Here is a 21,748-nt window from a genome sequence, read left to right on the forward strand (position 1 = left end):
TAAAAATTCATGTAACACCGCGAAATATTCGTCGGAGACCCCCAATGTGGTATACCAATTTTCATATCTCGACTAGATAAAGCGATTTTGATATGTGTGTCCGTCCGTCCGTCTGTCCATTATAAATTGTAAACACGCTCCAGGCCGCAATTATCGGACCGATCGTCACGAAATTTTGTATGGAGGTCGGGTTCAGATCAGAATAGATCCCTATTGGTGATGATCGTAAAATATTTAGCGGGTGAAATGGACCAAACACATAATATTTATCCAATTTTATTTTATTTCTAGCGGCTCTGTAGGTCTCAATAATAGTCCGATCAACGCGTAATTTTAAATAAGGTAAGAGTACATATATCACAAAGGAGAAGCTTGCAATTTGAGAAGGCGATCGGATAATATTTAGAGGGTTAAATGGACCAAAACTTTTGTGTGAAAATTTTTAATATACAGTTTATATCTTAATTCCTGGATGTGGCATTCCGGACAAGTGAGATATACTTGAAAGTGGAACGCTTGACCTTCCAATTGATGCCAATTATGTTGGTGTGCATGATCAGATAACAGAGTTACAGCCTAATATATTCCGTTATTTGTTTGTAGTGCAATAATAAACTCGCTAGAAGTCGAAATTATACATCAATAGTCACGAAATTTTGCACCGGGAAGAGTATAGGACGAAAAAGATGCCTACAATTTTGAATGTTGATCTGATATTCTTTAGCGGGTGAAATGGACCATTACTTTTGTATGAAAAATATAAAAATTTTATTTTTGGTCGATATTTTAATTCCTTGAGGACATATATATTTCGCAAAGTAGCCTACGTATGAAAAAAAAAAAAATACTGACATTTCCTTTGATGTAAATTGCAATAAAGTGTTTGCTAGATAACGGGCCTACTACCTAAAATATAATGGGTTCTGTGTAGAGAACCGCATTTTTATCCCATGCTACATATTGTCTCTCCAAAAGTTTATGTAACACCACGAAATATTCGTCTTAGGCCCCTTATTTGGTATGCCAAATTTCATATCTCGACGAGATAAAGCGATTTAGCGATGTGTGTCCGTCCAGTAAAAATTGTAAACAGGCTTAAGGAAGCAATTATGGACCGATTGTGAGGAATTTTTTAAGGAGGTTGTGTTCGGTCCAGAATAGAAATGATTAGTTTTTGGTGATGATCGTGAAATGTTCAGGGGATGAAATGGACCAAAAACAAAATTGTAACCAATTTTATAGCGGCTCTGTAGGTCAAAATAATAACCCGCAAAATTTTAAACAAAGTTTGAATTTATGATGAATAAGAAGCGTACAAACCAACGTGAGGATCAGATAACACTTAGCGGGTTAAATGGACTGAAACTTTTGTGTAAAATTGGTAAAAATTTTAATAAAGTAGCGGTTAAACAACGGAAGTAGTAGTACTACATAGGTGGGTTTCATTACATTTTAGTTTGTGTGAAGTAAATTTTCCTTTCCTGCTTCAAAAATGTCTTTGTCATACTAACTTTTTGGTTTTGTTCATAAGTATTATACATTACATCTCTGATATTTGATAATTAAATTTTCACAATCATTGCAAAGAAGTTCCGTGGAGAGCGATTGTCCAGGGATAGTGGTATAGGGTATCCCACGGTCGGCACCGTCCGACAATAGACTTTTCTTACTTGTTTTATTAATATCAAATTGACCATTCATTTAAATATGGATATGTCTCAGAAGGTTGCAGGGATGGACAGAGAGTTTTTGCACATTTTGTTTCCTAAGAGATGTCCAATTAACAGAAACCAAGAGCTAATGTGGCAATCAAAAGATATACACGGTGCTTTTGAAACAAATTTAAATGGAGGTGCTTGCATCTGGGAAGTTTTTGCAGATTCTGAAACTACAATTTTCATAGATGAGAAAAATCTAAAAACAAAAAAATGGACGGCAGTGTATTTCCTTTTTGTTGTTAATCATAACTCTATTCCCATAACTGCCACACCCTTTTGTTTCGAAATTAAACTAGTTTTTAGTGTAAACAACAATGTTTTTGCCATTGTAGTGAAATCTTAGCGAATGTGCATTCCCCAAAAGGTATACTTGTATATAATTCATTATCACTTAACGTTGTCACAAACACACTTTAGTTACAAATTGAAATGACATTTACAGACGATTACAATAAACAACTCCCTACAGGGCAGTTAGTAAAGTAGATTTTGTAGAAAATACGGAATACATATATACAAACTAACAAGTAGAAAGTTAATGCAGCCTAGTCCAACAGTACATCTAACGGAATAAAAGGATATTAAATTTTTCTTCACTTCTACTATACTCCACTTTGGTGTTTGTGTTTCACTTATAGAATGAATAGAATAGAATAAATACATGGATGACATTTATCTATTTTTTCCGTTCACATGTCGCTAACAAGGAACTACGTTTAGTTCTTTCTTCATTATTTCTATTTATTTCGTCTATTATTTCTATTAACGTAAAATTTAGTTCCTTTTTATTCTCAACCGATCCTTCGGTCATTATGATTCCTCAATGATTTCTCAAATCTAACCACATTTTATTTTATCTAGCCACTGTTTCCTTGTTGTTCGAAACGATTGTATATTAAACCAGTATTGCTGCATGGAAAAATTCTAAAGCTCAACAACATGTTATAACCGACATGTTATAACCGCATGAACTGGTGTAAAAAACAATTTGACTTTTGCTACTGTGTTGTGACATGTTGATTTTGCTCGCTATGTTCACATCATCATCGTCATCGTGGTCGTCTTTGTAGTAGCTGTTGTCGGCAGTCATTCGACCATAAACAACCTCCTGACTGCTCAAACAACCTCCCACCGTTTTTACATTTTAGACCAAACTTATGGTGGTCCTTTGTAGGATGAATTGTGCGTTGTTTATCTTTTTGTATGTGTACTTATTTGTATTTAATGTCATCCATTTGTTGTTGAACTGACGGAAAAGGCAAAGGTTTAAATTGTGTAAAGTGCACCTTAATTTAGATTCTGAGCTTACCAATCAGATTTAAGAACGGTGAATTAGAACGTTGGTTAATTCTGTGCACTCAAATGTAATTTTGTTGGACAACCAGATAATAGGTTCAATGGAAATGAACTGAAAATCCATCCACCATCACAACGCATCCAAAGCATCATTTGTTATGCATCACTATCTACAGTTGTACCTAGCGAAATTGTTGCTACAAATACGTGTGATCAATAACGAGTTAAATAATGCTTAAAATATTTTAATTGGACAGAACCGGTTTACAAAAAAGTTTTCCTATATAGAAATTTTATGTAAAAATTATTTGGCTAACATTTGTGGCATGTTTCTTTAACACGGTTCGAATTCAAATTCGTTCGAATTACAACCAAACTCATGTTATTTTATAATTTTTTGGTTTGATTAAATCGAATATTTTTCAAAAAAAAAAAAAAAAATAGAAGTTTGGTAGTAGTTGGAACAAATTTAAATTCAAATCGTCTAAGTAAAACAGGCTCAATCAAATAGGCACCATAAACATAGATCTTAGAAAAAGCCAATTCCACAAACCAATTAATACGATACGGCACTGTATTGATAGTGCATTTTCAGAGGCTATTTTCGTCCATTTTGCATTTGTTAAAATGATTTGCTTTGGCAAACCCAACCAGAAAAAACTGCAGTTGGTTCATTGGTGAATCTTATTAGACATGCCTCTACTTGCCTATTTAATACTTACGAAGTGGTTGTACATGTCACTTTTATGTCTCTTTAATAATAAACCAGTTCCCGGCCAGTTATGATGATAAAATGCACATTACCGTTTGAAATTTCATAAATAAATACAAATTATCAACAATAATTTGTACACGTTTTCACTTAATTGGCCTCAAGGTCATTTTGGCAGGGCATTAATACAAATTTTGGTGTTTTATTCTCCACTTCTTCATTTTTATTCGCGTAACATTAATAATAGAAAGGGATTTCTAAGAATATGAATACTGCATAAATTATTTACAGTCAAAGTGTCCGGTAGGTATGAAGAAAGAAGGGAATTGGAGAGATTTTCACATTGACATTTCACCAAGCAATGAAAATGAAAAACTTTGTCCAACATATTACACACTGACCAGACGTGCGAATGCTTGTGGGAATAATCAAGGTTATTGTTGATTTTTGTTTCATCATAACGAATAATTTAATAAAAACAAAGACTGTTAACTTTATAATAGGAACATGCATGATCACATATAGCACAATTTTATCAGACTAAAGGTAGACAGTAACCATTTAAGAAGTTTTTTCTACCTAAGAGTTAGGACAACATTCATGATGGCTTAGTATGTACATAAATTATGCATTAGATTGTCGGAAGTTTTCACAAGCATAATAAAAATGAACATAAAATCATATTATTTAATATTATTTTTAGCCCATCTCACACAAAAGGAGCACTCACTGCAAATCTGCAGGTGGAATGCTCTTTCTTTACGCCCTAGCATATGTACTTGAAAAGTACAATGCTGGCGTTATCTTCAAAGAGGTTCCGAATTCTATTTTTCTGGGCAAACCACGTGTGTTGCATAATAATAAACATGTTTAAATTAACAAAGGGCAACAATATATTATGGGGGTGTCGCGCGCCTTCTGATGTTTTCATTACGTTTGTAAGACATAAAAATTTTTGTTTAAAGTTTGTTTTGGTTGCTAACTTACCGATAATACTCGGCATTTCAAATATTACACCAACCGATCTTCGACATATCGTCGGTGTCATGCTTAAGTGTTCCATACGCCATTTTTGACATTTTGAGATAAGGGAACCTTACAAGGTTTTGATACATGCTCTTTCAGATTTTTTGGTCGGTCTTTCTCTATCTCTTATAGTTTCTGAGATATACAGATGCCAGTATGTTCCATATCCGCTTTGTGACTCAAAAAAATCTTGTCGTTTTGTTCCATATCCATAAAGCCTGGCGTATGGAACAAAACAACTATGAAGTTTTTAGTTCCATGTCGTTTGGCGTATGGAACAAAAAGAGAAAAAAATGAATTGTTCCGCAACAAAAATGATGGCGTTTGGAACAAAAAATTTCCCATTTTTGCCAAGTTACGAATAATGTGGCGTATGGAACAAATTGTTTTAAAGGACTTGGTTTAAAAACTGAAGAATAATAGTTTCTAAATCCAACTATTAATACCCTATACCACAATGTGGAATAGGGTATTATAAGTTTGTTTTGGTAAAAATTCATGTAACACCGCGAAATATTCGTCGGAGACCCCCAATGTGGTATACCAATCTTCATATCTCGACGAGATAAAGCGATGTTAAGATGTGTGTCCGTCCGTCTGTCCATTATAAATTGTAAACACGCTCCAGGCCGCAATTATGGACCGATCGCCACGAAATTTTGTATGGAGGTCGGCTTCAGATCAGAATAGATCCCTATTCTTATTGGTGATGATCGTGAAATATTTAGCAGGTGAAATGGACCAAAAACATAATATTTATCCAATTTTCTAGCGGCTCTGTAGGTCTCAATAATAGTCCGATCAACACGTAATTATATCCTCAGCATTTAGGCTAAAGAGGGTATTTACACTTTGATACGACCAAAAATGTGCCTCATCGAAATAATGGTTTAAGACCCCAAGTACGTTTGTACGATATCCGTTTCAGACAATTTTGAGTAGATCTAGCAATGTCCGTCCGTCTGTCTGTCTGTCTGTCGGTCTGTCTGGCTGGTGCGCACGATAACTCTCGAACGGATCAATCGATTCGGTTAAAATTTTGGGTATCGAAATATTTTGTCCAGATTCGATTTAAGTTCGAGGATGGGCCATATAGGTCCACTCCTTCAGGTACCTCCCCCACAAATGTTCAAAAATTGTCGCAAAACTTGTGCGCACGGTAACTCTTGTAGTGAATAACCGATTTGGTCCATACTTTGCACATCGTGTAATTTCTACCAAACTTAGATTAGGTTCCAATATGGACTCAATCGGTCCACTCTTTCGGGTACCTCCCACACAAAATTTCGAAAAAGTTCAGTTTAGGACCTGGTCTCGAATCGCTTTGATTTTTGTTTACGCAAGTTGTATTCGCTGTCATCTATACGATGCTGTAAGTTTCATTAGGGGCAAGTCCATACTTCCTGAGAAAATAGCCTGAAAGTTACAAAAAACCCTATGACACCGTGTGTAGTGGTTGGAGCGCAAGATAACTCTCGAACGGATCTGCCGATTCGGTCCAAAATTTGGCTTTTGTAATATTTTGTCCAAACTAAGTTCAGGTTCAACGATGGATTATATCGGTCCACTCCTTCCGGTACCTCCCCCCCAGAAGTTCGAAAATGTTCGGAAAATTTGTGCGTACGATAACTCTTGAAGGGAGTAACCGATTTGGTCCATACTTTGCACATTATGAAATTTCTACCAGACTTAGATGAGGTTCCAATATGGACTCAATCGGTAAACCCCTTCGAGTACCTCCCACACAAAATTTCGGAAATGTTCAGTTTAGGACCTGCTCTCGAATCGCCTTGGTTTTTATTGTACTATCTTGTATTCACTGTCCCCTATACAAAGGTACAAGTTTCCTCAGGGGGAAGTCCATACTTCCTGAAAAAATAGCCTGAAAGTTGAAAAACAAACCCTATGACACAATGTTTATGGGTGGAAGCGCAAGATAATTCTCGAACGGAAATGCCGGTTCCGGCCAAAATTTGGCCTTCGTAATATTGTTTCCAAACTTAGTTTAAGTTCCTTTAGGTACCTACCCCACAAAAGTTCAAAAATATTCGGAAAAATTGTGCGCACGATAACTCTTGATGGGAGTGACCGATTTGGTCCATACTTTACACATTCTCATAATATCTACCAGATATAGATCAGGTTCGAATATGGACTATATTTTTCCACTCCATCTCGTACCTCCCACACAAAATTTTGGATAAGTTCACTTTAAGACCTGCCATTGAATCACTTTGATTTTTGTTGAAGCAACTTACATTCGCTGCCTCAATTACGATGGTAAAAGTTATTTCAGGGGCAAGTCCATACTTCTTGAGAAAACAGCCCGAAGGGTGTAAAAACCCCCTATGGCACCCCCATGGTCTATGTCGGTCCATTCCTTTAAGTACCTTTTCCTCAAAAATTTTGAACTTTAATCCTAATCAACATTTTTGTCGGTTCATACGACCAAAATTTTGAAACCCCTAACTTCATAAGTTTTTTGTGAAAAAAGTGTTTCAATTTGCCCATGCTGAGGGTATATCTCTGTCGGCAAAGCCGACTGATACTTTTTTACTTGTTTTAAATAAGGTAAGAGTATTTCACAAAGGATAAGCTTGCAATTTGAGATGGCGATCGGATAATATTTAGAGGGTTAAATGGATCAAAACTTTTGTGTGAAAATTTGTAGTATACAGCTTACATCTTAATTCCTGGAAGTGATATTCCGGACAGGTGAGATATACTTGAAAGTGGAACGCTTGACCTTTCAATTGATGCCAATTATGTTGGTGTGCATGATCAGATAACAGAGTTACAGCCTAATATATTCCGTTATTTGTTTGTAGTGTAATAATAAACTCGCTAGAAGTCGCAATTATACATCAATAGTCACGAAATTTTGCACCGGGTAAGAGTATAGGTCGAAAAAGATGCCTACAATTTTGAATGATGATCTGATATTCTTTAGCGGGTGAAATGGACCATTACTTTTGTATGAAAAATATAAAAATTTAATTTTTGGTCGATATTTTAATTCCTTGAGGACATATCAAGCTTTTTGTAGAAAATTAACTTATGTTGAAACTGAGGTATGGGGTATTGTAACTCGCGATCAGTTTTACTATACCATAACTTTTGACCGCATTTCGGCAAAATAAACTGTTTTAGCCCGATTCACCGAGGGGTTTCTTAAAATAATAATTTGAGCGGAAGCTGTGGTCGTGCTAATGTAAAAAAAATCGGAAAAAATCGTTGAAATAAACGAGTTTCATTATGTTATTTTCCAATTAGTGGTTATACAGCACAATGTAGAGCTTAATGCTCAAATGAGAAGATAAAGAGCACACTTCAGAGTTGAAGATTATAATGTATGATTTTTTAATATATCCACTGTATCTACCTCAAACGGATGCTGACATTTTGAAACCTGAAAAATGGGGTTTTTTGAATTTTTGCTCTAATCGGGACGCGCAGCAGGATTTCCCTAAAAGCTTTTTATTTGATAGTAGTACTCGCGATTTCGCATTTTTTAATGTATAACATGAGGGTGTAGCCCTCACAGGATCACAGTAATCTGCGCCTAAACACGAAATTTTTGTGCGTAAATTTTTCTCAAAAACCTATTTTTTGGTTTAAAATTTACAAACGTCATTCGATATCCGTGGAAACCCGCGTAAATTTAGTTTTTTTACGTTCTGAATCTAACAAGCCACGACGCGTAAAAATCCACCCACTAGATCGGCGGATATGATACCCCCCAAATTTCGAAAATTTGCAAAAAATTATTTTGAAAATATCGCATATTAAAACGCGTTTTGGATGTGTCAGTTCTACTTAAATAAATAGATCGATACGCGTGTTTAAACTGCGCGAAAACAGATATTTCAAAACTATCGCTAATCAAGATATATAAACGATTTTTTCTAAAAATTGAGTGCGATGCTACATCTACGGTTCTTGATGGATCGCATTGAAACGGCATAGAATGACGTGTTTTTTAATGGTGATTATTGAAATCGGATGCGCATAAAATGTAAATGAACTTCGCGGAAATTATGACCATTTTACTGTATTTTGCGCCCTTAAATGCAGCAGATGCTACATCGTGGCCGCCAAATAGAATTTGACAAACTGTACATCAAATAAAAGGGATTGATTCGCTGTGTTGGAAAATCGGATGCGCATCTTGTCATTTTCATAATTACGCGGTTTATATGCGTCTCAAATGTTGTAATATTCAATATAATATTATTTTAACGTTATGCAACAATTGGAATTCCTTGTGATTTAATATAAGGTTCTAATAATATTATCCAATAGGAAAACTATAAGCGAAAAATTTGTTACAGCGGAATATCATCATTATTGCGTGAAATTTTGACGAAAATGCCGAAGAACTCAAACATTTTTTTCTCCAACATTTCCTATAAAACCCTAAAAAAATAAAATTAGAATAATATGATTTTATTTTTTTCGTAATATTTTCTTCGTATTTTTGCAAATAACATGAATACTATAGCTCCAACCTTCACAACCTAGGTTTCATTTTACTCCTCAAAATGTCTGGATGCTGTTATAATTTTGTTATATATTTTTCGTAAGTATGAGCGCTATTGTTTCAAAAATATGTTTGTAAATACGTGAAATTATTTAACAAATTTGATTTTTCGCGAATCCATTGAGACTTTGCGATTATATTTTTGCATCATCGCAAAGGTTACGAATTCAGTTCACGATAATAGGATATAACAGCTAACAATATTAAGCCGCGATTTTTTAGAATTTTTTCTAATTATCATAATTAAAACAGTCATATCTTTTGCGGGCAACGATCAAAGTTAGTAACGAAAACATATTTGGAATGCTGATTTTTTTTCTTAATCTATGTGCCAAAAATCATTGATGTAGTATCAAAATATTTTTTTGATTTTTTTGAAATGAAAAAGACAATTTTAGACATTTTTCCTGATATATAAGTTTATGTTGGGAATTTACAGTCATGACATTTTTTTATAATGGGGCGATACAGAATTGAATTGAATTTGAATTGTCTTTCTTGTAGAGAATTTTCATAGCTACAACATTTTCTTTAGTCCAATTTTGATAGGACTTGCGGTTTCTAAGCAAAATCGTGAAAACCAAAACAACCCCTAAAAATGTCAACTTAAATCGCGATTTATTTAAAAAGCGCTCCGGCGATTTTTTTTTTGTTTTTTGATTTTTCTCATCTATAAACATTGTAGTTTCAGTATCCGCAAAAACTTCTGAGGTGTAAGCACCTTCCATTTAAAATTGTTTCAAGAGCACCGTGATTGTGCTTACTTATCTCATAACCCGAAATATGGATTAAAGAGTAAAACGACTTTGTAGTACTTGAATAACATACAATTGACAATGAAAAACACGTAGGAAAAAATTATAAACGGAGTTTAATAATGTGCGTTCATCGCGAAAGAATGAAGTTTTTAAATTTTCCCGTGGTACTCTTATGGTTAATATCATCTACTTATTAATTGCGACTAACTATGTGAATGTCGAAATATGGTATTGAGAGTTCCTTCTTTATAAAAATCCGTGATAAATGTACACAAAAAGAATCACCACTATAAAAATGTCAAGAGACCCTCGATTTATATGAATAAAACTTTATTTGCCCGAATGTGTGATCCAGCAAATAGAAAATTGGATATAGCTTATTAGTCAGCTAAGTAGTATCTGATTATAATAAAACAAGTAAAAAAGCGTTAAGTTCGGCAGGGCCGAACTTTTCATACCCTCCACCATAAAATATTGTGAACTAAAATGGAATAATTAGTTTTCATTTCTGTACATAAAATGCTTCATTCGGGAGGCCCTTTTTTATGGTGCCTATATCTAACTATGTATGTTGACAATTTTTGGTGGGCTCGAAATTGGGAGGTACCGTTATATAGGGGTTATAATATAACATGGACCTATGTTGACAGTTTTTGATGGGAGCCTTTAATGTCAAATAACTCCTAATTCGAGTAAAAATTGTAGCTAGAATCCTCAAAATACCGAAAACCGATACATAACGTCAAATGTCAATAACAGCTAGTTCGGAGGTATATGGGCAATACGAAAATATAAACTTAAATGAACAATTTTTGTTGCAGAATTTTTGTTGGCTTTTTGGTAAAATCCTCAAAATACCGAAAATCGGGTGGTACCGTTATATGGGGCTATACCAAAACATGGACCTATGTTTATAATTTTTTCGAATATAAGTTTTATCGGGGCTTTACCAAAACGTGGACCTATGTCCACAGCTTTTGTTATATGAGTTTATTGACACTTAAGAACCCTAAATGTCAAATTATAGCTACATCGGTCGGAAAATGTAGCAAAAAACGTCAAAATACCGTAAATCGGGGGGTACCGTTATATGGGGGCTATACCAAAACGTGGACCTATGTCCACAAGTTTTGTTATATAAGTTTATTGACACCTAAGAGCCCTAAGTGCCAAATTATAGCTAAATCGGTCTTAAATTGTAGCTAAAAACTTCAAAATACCGTAAATCGGGGGGTACCGTTATATGGCGGCTATACCAAAACGTGGACCTATGTCCACAACTTTTGTTATATAAGTTTATTGACACTTAAGAACCCTAAATGTCAAATTATAGCTAAATCGGTCTGAAAATGTAGCTAAAAACGGCAAAATACCGTAAATTGGGGGTACCGTTATATGGGGGCTATACCAAAAAGTGGACCGATATAGCCCATCATCGAACTTGACCTGCCTGCAAACAAAAGACGCATTTTCCCAAAATTTCAGCGTTCTATCTCCATTTTTGTGGATGCTAGAGTGATTACCACAGACGGACGGACGGACGTGCACAGATCGACTCAGAATTTTACCCTGATCAAGAATATATATACTTTATAGGGTCGCAAATGAATATTTCAATGCATTACAAACGGAAAAACAAACTTAATATACCCTCCATACTTACTTACTTACTTAGCTGGCCCATTACAGAACATTTGTTCTATAGGCCGAACTAAGAAGAGATCTCCATTCCTCTCTATTTGTTGCTTTGCTCTCTGGAATACCGCGCCTTGTCATCTCATCATCCACTTGTTTGCGCCATCTATTCCTTGGCCTGCCAATTCTGCGTCCACCGCCATGTGGCATGTATTCATACGCCTTTTTAGTGGGTTCATCATCGCTCATTCTTTTGATATGGCCTAGCCAACGCAATCGCTGCATCTCGATACGTTTAACAATATTGATGTCGTTGTATAGCAGATACAGCTCGTGGTTCATGCGACGTCGATATTCACCGTCAACGCAGATTGGTCCGTAGATCTTTCGAAGAATTTTTCTCTCAAACACACCAAGCACTGCCATGTCTGCTTGCCCAAGTACCCAGGCTTCGGAGCCATACATCAGCACGGGTAGTATCAGTGTTTTGTAGAGCGTTATTTTTGTTTGACGAGATGTGGCTTTGTTTTTAAACTGCTTACTTAATCCAAAGTAGCATCTGTTGGCCAATACAATTCTTCTTTTTATTTCACAACTGATGTCGTTTGTTGTGTTGACGGAGGTGCCGAGGTAGACGAAGTCTTTTACTACCTCAATATTATAGGAACCAACTTCCACAGTCGGTCCGAGCTCAATGGACGCATTGCGCGTCGACACCATCAACTTGGTCTTCTCACCGTTTACCGCCAGACCCACTTTAGCAGATTCTCCTTCGACTTTTATAAAGGTATCAGTTACTTCTTTTACTGATCGACCCATGATGTCTATATCATCAGCATAAGCAAGTAACATGTGACTATTGGTGTAGATTGTGCCACTTCTTTTGACGTTTGCCTCTCGTATAACCTTTTCTAGCAGGATGTTGAAGAGGTCACACGAAAGGCTGTCTCCTTGTCTGAAACCTCTTTTGGTACCAAACTCTTCGGAGAGGTTCTTTCCTATTTTAACTGAGGACCTCGTGTCAGTTAAAGTCATTTTACAAAGCCGGATGAGCTTTGCGGGAATACCAAATTCAGACATGGCTTGGAATACCTTTGAGCGCAGCGGACTGTCGAAGGCTGCTTTATAATCGACAAAAAGGTGGTAGGTGTCGATCTGCATCTCTTGGGTCTTCTCCAGGATTTGCCGCAGGGTAAATATCTGGTCAATGGTGGACTTGCCAGGTCTAAAGCCGCATTGGTATGGTCCAATAATCTCGTTGACCATTGGCTTTAGTCGTTCGCACAATATCCCTGACACGATCTTGTAGGCAATAGGGAGTAGACTTATGCCCCTATAGTTAGAGCATACAGTCTTATCTCCCTTCTTGTGGACGGGGCACAGGATACTCAGGTTCCAATCGTCGGGTACTCGTTCTTCCTGCCAGATGGTGCTAACTAGCTGATGAATACACCTTATCAGCGTGTCGCCTCCGGTTTTGAACAGCTCGGCTGGTAAGCCATCGGCCCCTGCTGCCTTATTATTCTTCAGCCGATTTATTGCTGTCTTTACCTCATCTTGGCTGGGCGGTATACATTCAATACCATCTTCTGGGATTGGGACTGTGGTATCTTCGTCGTCTTCGCTGCTATTGGATACCAACAGATTTGAAAAATGTTCTTTCCATATCCTGAGTACACTATCTGTATCAGTTACCAAATTACCTTGCTGGTCTCTACAGGAGGATGTGCCTGTACCAAAGCCATCAGTTTGATGCTTGACTCTTTGGTAGAATTTTCGGACTTCATTCTGGCTCCTGTACATCTCGATTTTTTCACACTCCCGCTTTTCCATCTCTCTCTTTTTCCTGCGGAAAAGACGTTTCTCCTCTCTCCTTTTCTCCCTGTATCTCTCTCGTGCGCTACGCCCCAGTGGGAAAATTGGGAACATATTACATTGAAAATATATTTATTAACGCATTATAAGCAATACGTTCCAAAACGTGTCCGTAAGAATCGAGAAAAGAATATAATTGGACAAAAAGTTAAATTATTATATATATTATAGAAGATACGTTATATAATATACCGTAAAGAATCGAACGTGTAATTCCACTTGACAAAAAATTCATATTAATTACCTCTTACATTCCCACTGGATACGACAAGGGAATGCAATGTCTCTTTTTGTACTTTTTTTGTAATCCCGTTATCTGCCGACGCCTTTAAGTCGCAGCATAAATTTACCAGTTTTATTTGTGTCGTGTAACAATAAAGACGTAATTTTGTAAAAGAAATGTTTTGAACTATTTTAATTTCTGTTTTTAATGAATGAATATTCTTTTTTTGTATTCTATGAATACTGTTTTAACTACATAAAATCCTTATATTTCTAAATATAAATAAAAAATGAATTAAAATAAATGGTTTTCTATTTTAATCCAATAAACTACTTAAGGCATACGGGGGAATAAATTATTTATAAAAATAGAATACATACATAATACGATCCATTCCAGTATATGAATTCCATTATATATTACTAAAGAACTATAAAAGAATATACCCATTGATTACACGATGCTTTCTATGGATACTACAAAGGAATATATTACTTTCCTAGGACATGCACCGTGTTACGAATAATGTATTCGGTAATCAATAAAACATAGTGGCTCTGTATTACCCGTTCGATTCCCATCGATTACATTTTCCCACTGGGGCGTTGCTACGGATTGTAAAGTAGCCTTATATGCCGCATTTTTCTCTTCGGTGGCAGCACGACACTCCTCATCATACCATGGATTCCTTGGTGGAGGTCTCTGGTATCCAAGTATGGATTTTGCGGCTGTTTGCATGGAGTGGGCAATGCTTTGCCATTGCGTTGATATGTTATCGGGATGAGGAGGGCTTTGATTAAGCAATTGGGCTAGTTGAGTGGAATATGCTGTGGCTATCTGTTGTGATTGCAGCTTACCGATGTCTAACTTTCGTGTTGTGTCTGTTCGTACTTTGTTTGCTACGTTTAAGCGGGTGCGTACCTTTGCTGCAACAAGGTAGTGGTCCGAATCAATGTTTGCGCCTCGGAACGATCGTACATCCAACACGCTCGATGAATGTCTTCCATCTATCACAACATGATCAATTTGGTTTCTTGTTTTCTGATCTGGAGACAGCCAGGTGCCCTTATGAATATCGAGATGATTAAATCTGGTACTGCTAACTACCATGTTTTTTGCAGCTGCAAAGTCTATCAGTCTCATACCATTGTCAGATGTTTCACTGTGGAGACTGAATTTCCCGACTGTTGGGCCAAAGATATTCTCCTTTCCAATTTTGGCATTAAAATCGCCTAGAATGATTTTAATGTCATGGGCAGGGCAACGGTCATATGTTTCTTCTAAGCGCTCGTAAAATATATCTTTGGTCTGTTCATCCTTTTCTTCAGTGGGAGCATGAGCGCAAATAAAGCTGATGTTGAAGAATTTAGCTTTTATTCGAATTGCAGCAAGTCTTTCATTCACTGGAGTGAAGCTGGATACAAGATGTTTTAGTCTCCGACTAACTACGAATCCACAACCAAACTCATGCTTTACGTCATGGCAGCTATAATACAGTGCGTCACCTTTAGGTGTTGTTGTGACGCCTTTCCCAATCCATCGTATTTCCTGTATGGCAGTAATATCGGTCTTGTACTTTTCAAGTACGTCTGCCAATGCGAAGACTGCACCTTCTCTATAAAGAGTGCGAACATTCCAGGTGCAGATTCGCAGATCATGGTCCTTAAAACGTTTGCGGGGTTCGTCAACTTTAGAGGGGTTTGTTTTTCTTATACCCTCCATACTATGGTGAATTGGAATAAAAAAACGTATAGAAGGGAAACTCAAAAACTTATAGAAGGGAAAACTGCTATTAAAATATATTTTTTTAAAGACTTAAAATACTGAAAATATTCAGCTCTTTTGTAACATCAATGCTTATTCGTGGAAGGAGTAGAATATGTTAACTGATGAAAAGTAGTTTTTTTTAACAATGTAACCGCGATGTTTTCTACCCTATGAGAGTATGAAATACGAAACTGTAAAACCTTGAAAAAATTCCTTAAATTATGAATTACCCTTAAATGAGGTATATGCCGAACCATTGGTCGTTTTGTGAATGCAGATTTCCCATTCTTTGGGAATCCGAAATAAAAAGTTACACCCACTTTAGTAGTAAAATGTAGCAACAGCTTAGCGAATACTATATACCACATTTTATATACTTTCGATGATGTAGTAAAATGCTTCTTACGTACTACTAGCAAAATGCCCGCTACTTCGTATGCGGAAAGGATATAAAAAAACAAATAAACAATATATAATATGGAAATGACAAACACTGAAAATTTGGTCGCACTAATACCAATTTTAATCAATATTTATTTTTATCTTAGTACTGTACGTACCCCTTAAGTTCGTTTTTAAAAAAGATCAGCCGTATCTCACCCTTACACATTAACAGCGAGATCAACGTTGCACACCAATACACACCCTAACTCCAAAAAATAAAAATTCCAGCACTGTCCCTACACCCAAAAACAAATTGAGTACCATTAAGTAATTTTCGTATACTTATGGTACGTATTTCGACGACATATCTCAGCCATACACGGACATTAATACAAAATAATTACAGTAAATTCCATAATAATTACAGTAATTCCAAATCTCAAGATTCCAGCTGTATCCGTTCGTCCAATTCCAAATTGTACCAAACTTAGTATCAAGTCGAACTCTTCGTACCCATAAGAAAGATTTTCCAAAACTACCTCAATCCTTCACTTTAGTAGTATTCTTACTTCCAAATTTCAGGATTCAAACTCTATCCGTTAAACCAAATTAAAATTGTACTAAATTTAGAACAATTTAGAATTTTCGTACCAATTTTCAAAACTTCCTCAACGCAACAGGGCTACAATAATCATACTTTCAAATTGCAGGATTCCACCGCTATCCGTTCACCTAAATACAAATTGTTCTAAATTTAGTACCATTTAGTGCTTTTCGTAACCATAAGTTTGCTTTTTCAAAACAACCTGAATCCTACTCTTCGACTGTAATCGTAATTCCAAATTTCAGGATTCCAGCTCTATTAATTCACCCGAATCCAAATTGTATCAAATTTAGTACCATTTCTTTCCCAAACAAAAATTTCAGGATTCCAGCTCTACCCGTTCACCCAAATCCACATTGTACCATATTTAGTACCATTTAGTACTTCTCGTACGCACACGTACGACTTTTCAAAATTTCCTCAATACTACACTCCTACAGTAATCTTAATTCCTAATTCCAACACTATCCGTTTACTAAAATTCAAATTGTACCGAATTTCTGTACCCATAAGTACGAATTTCCAAAACTACCTCAATTCTACTGTCCGACAGTAATCTTAGTTCCAAATTTCAGAATTCCAGCTTTATCCGTTCTTCCAAATTGTACCAAATTTAGTACCATTTAGTACTTTTCGTACTCAAAGGTACGAATTTCTAAAACTATCTCAATCCTACACCCCTACAGTAATCTTAATTCAAAACTTTGAGATTCCAGCTCTATCCGTTCACCCAAATCCAAATTTAGTACTGCTCGTAATAATAAATACGAACTTCCAAAACCATTTCCTTATTTCAACGCCATTTCCCAACCTTTATACTTAAAATTCAGGATTCCAGTTCTATCCGTTCACCCAAATCCAAATTGTAATAAATTTAGTACCATTTAGTACTTTTCGTACACATAAATACGAATTTCCAAAATTTCCCCAATCCTATGATCCAACAGTAATCTCAATTTCAAATTTCAGGATTCCAGCTCTGTCCGTTCACTCGAATCCCTATTGTACCAAATTTAGTACTTTTCGAACACATAAGTACGAATTTCCAAAACCACCCTCATATCTCAGTCCTACACTTCACAGTAATCTTAATTCCAAATTTCAGGTTTCCAGCTACATACATACGTTCACCCAAATCCAAATTGTACTACATTTAGTACCATTTAGTACTTTTCGTACCCATAAGTACGAATTTTCAAAACTACCTCAATTCTACACCCCACCAGTAATCTCCATTCCAAATTTCGAGATTCCAACTATATCCGTTCACCCAAATCCCCATTGTCCCAAATTTAGTACCATTTAGTACTTTTCATTCACATAAGTAAGAATTTCCAAAACTTCCCCAGTCCTACACTCCAACAGTAATATCAATTCCAAATTTCAGGAATCCAGCTCTATCCGTTCACTCAAATCCAAATTGTACTAAATTTAGTACCAATTATTACTTTTCGTACACTCAAGTTTCCAAAAACCCATTGGTGCATCTTTCTTACTCTTCATCAGTGATCCTCAGTCCAAATTTGAGGAATCAAGCCCTATCCGTTCACCCAAATCGAAACTGTACCAAATTTAGTGCTATTTAGTATTTTTCGTACCCTATGTACGAATTTCCAAAACTTCCACAATATTAAACTCCACCAGTAATCTCAGTTCCAAATTTAGAGATTTCAGCGCTATCCGTTCACCCAAATCCCCATTATACAAAATTTAGTTCCATTTAGTACTTTCCGTACACATAAGTACTAATTTCCAAAACCACCTTCATATCTCAATCCTACACTTCAACAGTAATATTAATTCCAAATTTCAGATTTCCAGCTCTATCCGTTCATTCAAATCCAAATTGTACTAAATTTAGCACCATTTAGTACTTTTCGTACCTATAAGTACGAATTTTCAAAACTACCTCAATCCTACACCCCACCAGTAATCTCAATTCCAAATTTCGAGATTCCAGCTATTATCCGTTCACCCAAATCCCCATTGTATCAAATTTAGTACCATTTAGTACTTTTCATACACATAAGTACGAATTTCCAAAAGTTCTTCAATCCTACACTCCAACAGTAATCTCAATTCCAAATATCAGGATTCCAGCTCTATCCGTTCACCCAAATCCCTATTGTACCAAATTTAGTACTATTTAGTACTTTTCGTACACATAAGCACGAATTTCCAAAACTACACTCATATCTCAATCCTACACTACAACAGTAACCTTAATTCCAAATTTCAGGTTTCCAGCTCTTTACGTTCACCCAAATCTAAATTGTACTAAATTTAGTACTTTTCGTACACATCGTTGGTAATTTTCCAAACCATTTCCTTTTAGAAGCACCACTTCCCAACCTTGATTTCCATACCAAATTCCTATATTCCTGGGGCCTATTATTGATTTCATTCAAATTACAGATTTTGAAATTGAAAATTGAATAGTTATGACTGTACATCTCCATATACGATAAAATTCTTAATTGCAAATAAATCGTGGTAATATGCACAATTCTATTGCACTTTCATTGATTTGCAAACATTTAGTTATTACCAAAAAGTTAGGTCCATACAGTTTTTAGTTGTTGTTATTTCTGGCCGATTTCTGAATTTATTCCCCTAATGTTGTCTTCAACAGCAACTCATTTGTTCATTTGCGTAATTGATGTTTATACACCATTATAACCAACTGCGACATCTGTTGCAATGGAAGATAACAAATGTCTTGTCTTTCTATTATTTAGTGGTTTACGATAAAATAAGTGCGCCTAGAAGTAAACTACAAAATTTGAAATTATGTGTGATCTCTTACGATATCAAGAAGTTAAGGCATTGTTAATTTTACACATGTCTTGCAGAGGGCCAACTAAGTGAATAAGTACGTAATAGTAATGAAAAATAAGGATTTTTGTTGTTGTTATTTTTTGTGGTTCCAGGACGAATTTTCTAAAACCCGGCCTTATCTCGCACATTTGCATCAACAGTGACCCACTGGTAAAATTTCAAGCTCCTAGCTTTAGCCGTTTTGTCTGGGCGTTGATGATGAGTCAGTCAGTCAGTCAATCACTTATCACCAAGCTCATTTATATATGGCGAATAACAAAATTCCTTTACAATTCCATTTGAAAAAAATTAAAAAATTTTTTTACGAGCACATTTACGATTTTTGGTACAGAGGTAAAGGAAAAAAATCCGGTTTCAAATCTGCTCGCGTTCACGAAATTGGCCAATGCGCGCAAAAGTTATAGCGGTTTTTATTCTCATATAAAGAAAAAATATTTAAAAATATCTTTTTTGTTGTTATGAGAAAATGTATGCATAAATCTTTAACAGCAGTCCATATCTATTCGTAGATGTTTAAATAGTTACTAAATTTATTATTATTTTCGCGGAAAGTCAACAAATAATAAAACAATTTTGAAGTAAATCCAAATTATCCTGTCCCAGAATCCGTACAAACCCTCAAAAAATAAATTAAAGAATATATGCGGAATCTAGACAATGCGTAGAAAAATATGATACCAAATTAATAGAGATTGGGTACATAAATTGCATATTATAGCAACAACAAAAGAGAAAAACTTATTGTTGGAAAATATTGTTGCAAATATTTTTTTGGTTTGATTCTAAAAATTAGAAAAAAAAATATTTGGGAGTTCTCAAACTATTTTGCTAAAATCCCATAGAATAATGAATGTATACAGTTAAAACTTCATCAAAACATATGGTTTACCATCGCGAGAGTTTAACTGATTACTGTGATAACTTATAAGGGTAGGAAATTAAGAGTAATATTGAAATTACAATCATTCAATTAATATTATAATTAAAAAGCCTGTTATTCGCGAATTAGTTAAAGTCGGTTGATGCGCATCCGTTTTTGGATACAGCGAATCAATCTCTGTCAAAATTTATGCATATTTCGATGTTTCACTCAGGGGCCATTGTGTGCCACCAGTTGCATCATACACTGCAAAAAACCTTAAAGTTGGTAAAAGTCGCGCAATGTGCATACTATTTTGATGCGCATCCGGTTTCGTCAGCGCCTATCAAAAATACGTCCAAATATACCAATTTTAATTAGATTCTTCAAGAACCGCGGATGTGCCTCCACATTCTATTTTTGGTGAAAAACCAATATTACACGCGAATCTCTGTAATTTATGCCACGCGTTTTCGCAAATATTATAATCGCGTATAAAGGATTCCATTTACGTAAAAAAATTTCAAGAAAATCGCGGTTTAGTACGCGGATTTGTCGAAATAATTTCTTGCTGCTTTTCCTATTTGCAGGGTATCTATATCCGCGGTTTTAGTGGATGGATTCGATCGCGGAAGGTCTCATTAGATCCGTCGCGTAAAACAACTAAATTCACGCGGGGTACAAAGGAAATTGAATGGCACTTGTAAATTTTAAACCCAAAAAATAAGTTTTTTTAAAAAAATCACGCATCAAATATTTGCCTTTAGACTCCAATTACTAGGATGCTGTAAGGAGCACACTCATGAGATATGCATTAAACGACGTATAATCAGGAGTTTTATAATCCTAATGTGAGTTTTGAATATTATCTTGTTGCGCGTCCGAATTATTAAAACAATTCAAAAAACCCTGAAATTCCGGCCTCAAAATGTCAGCATCAATTTTAGGTGGATGCAGTGGATATATCGAAAAATAATACACTAGTATCATATTGCCCATGAAGTATTCTTTGAGTCTTTCTTTGGGCATATGTCTATAAAATGTAAGCTTAAGCCTAAAATCGGAAGGGAGCATAAAAAAACTTGTTGGCTTCAACCCATTTTTACCTATTTTTCTACATTGATGCCAACACAGCTTCCACGTAAATTAATTTTAATGGTCGACCTTATGGGATTCCTCCTAAAACACTTCAGTTTAAAGAATGTATATCATACTATATAGAATATGTTAACAGTTCGCGAATTCTGAAAGGGTGAAACTCGGATTCATCGATTGTAAAAAATTTTTGTTTTTCGCCATATATAGATGGGCCCAATGGCAAGTTTCTGAGATAAAAAGTATTAGATTCTTAACACTTTGGACCACTTGAAGAGAAAAATATTTCAATTTGGCAACGCTTCATTATGGCATACCGGGCTGTCAAAGATAGTACATCTTATATTGTACAATTTTATAAAACTTAGTCACAGGAGGAACAAAATTATTTCGCTCGACAATTAAACGCCATTAACAT

General features: G+C 35.5%; 1 protein-coding gene across 1 annotated transcript in view; it reads right to left on the bottom strand.

Moving 5' to 3' along the window:
- The window catches only part of LOC141394771 (uncharacterized), a 238,480-nt gene extending 220,457 nt beyond the window's left edge, over window positions 1-18,023 (bottom strand). Inside the window, exon 1 of the mRNA XM_073969652.1 lies at window positions 18,014-18,023. The gene's annotated coding sequence lies outside the window, so the exon portion shown is untranslated. The remainder of the gene's footprint in view (window positions 1-18,013) is intronic.
- Window positions 18,024-21,748: the final 3,725 nt, after the last annotated feature.

This window comes from Musca autumnalis, unplaced genomic scaffold (assembly GCF_047663935.1).
Source record: "Musca autumnalis isolate F117 unplaced genomic scaffold, ASM4766393v1 scaffold_2, whole genome shotgun sequence".
NCBI lineage: Eukaryota > Metazoa > Arthropoda > Insecta > Diptera > Muscidae > Musca > Musca autumnalis.